Source organism: Vulpes vulpes, chromosome 4, assembly GCF_048418805.1.
Source record: "Vulpes vulpes isolate BD-2025 chromosome 4, VulVul3, whole genome shotgun sequence".
NCBI lineage: Eukaryota > Metazoa > Chordata > Mammalia > Carnivora > Canidae > Vulpes > Vulpes vulpes.
In genome coordinates this window covers 94,602,061-94,603,149 of record NC_132783.1, presented here as the reverse complement: position 1 = coordinate 94,603,149, position 1,089 = coordinate 94,602,061, and the positions used below count along the sequence as shown (strand labels likewise).

The window sequence follows — 1,089 nt, the reverse complement described above, 5'->3', positions numbered from 1 at the left end:
GCGTGCACTCCGCACCTCGGGAACGTTATTGCGCGTGGAACGGCTGCCTTGGGGAGACTATTGCCCAGAAGAAAAGATGTTTGGTTTTCACAAGCCAAAGATGTACCGAAGTATAGAGGGCTGCTGTATTTGCAGAGCGAAGTCCTCTAGTTCTCGATTCACTGACAGTAAACGCTATGAAAAGGACTTCCAGAGCTGTTTTGGGTTGCATGAAACTCGTTCAGGAGACATCTGTAATGCCTGTGTCCTGCTTGTGAAAAGATGGAAGAAGTTGCCAGCAGGATAAAAAAAAAAACTGGAATCATGTGGTAGATGCAAGGGCAGGACCCAGACTGAAGACTACTTTGAAACCAAAGAAAGTGAAAACTCTATCTGGAAACAGGATAAAAAGCAACCAGATCAGTAAACTACAGAAGGAATTTAAGCGTCACAATTCTGATGCTCATAGTACCACCTCAAGTGCCTCCCCAGCTCAATCTCCTTGTTATAGTAACCAGTCAGATGATGGCTCAGACACAGAGATGGCCTCTGGCTCTAACAGAATGCCGGTTTTTTTCTTTTTAGATCTCACATACTGGAAAAGACAGAAAATATGTTGTGGAATTATCTATAAAGGCCGTTTTGGGGAAGTCCTCATTGACACACATCTATTCAAGCCTTGCTGCAGCAACAAGAAAGCAGCTGCTGAGAAGCCGGAGGAGCAGGGGCCAGAGCCTCTGCCCATCTCCACTCAGGAGTGGTGACTGAGGTTTAGGTAGAAGGGGAACAAAAATGATTTAAATTTTGGAAAGAAAACAAAGCAACAAAACCCTCCTATTTTTAACTTGGATACATGCTATTCTGCCAAAAGACAATTTCTAGAATAGTTTTGAATGAGTTATTTCTTCTCCAGTTCCATAAACTCTGAAGCCAGTGTCTAGCTTACTGAAAGAAAAAAAGAAGTGTACATAATATTTAAGATGCTGAGTATTTCATAGGAAAGCTGAATGCTGCTGTAAAGTGCTCTTTAAGTCTTTTTTTTTTTTTAATCCCCTTCTAATTAATGAAACTAGGGGAATTTCAGGGGACAGAGATGGGATTTGTTGTATG

General features: G+C 41.9%; 1 pseudogene; it reads left to right on the top strand.

Annotated features, from left to right (window-relative positions):
* LOC112928486 (SIN3-HDAC complex-associated factor pseudogene) lies at positions 1–886 on the top strand (annotated as a pseudogene).
* The last annotated feature ends 203 nt before the right edge of the window (positions 887–1,089 follow it).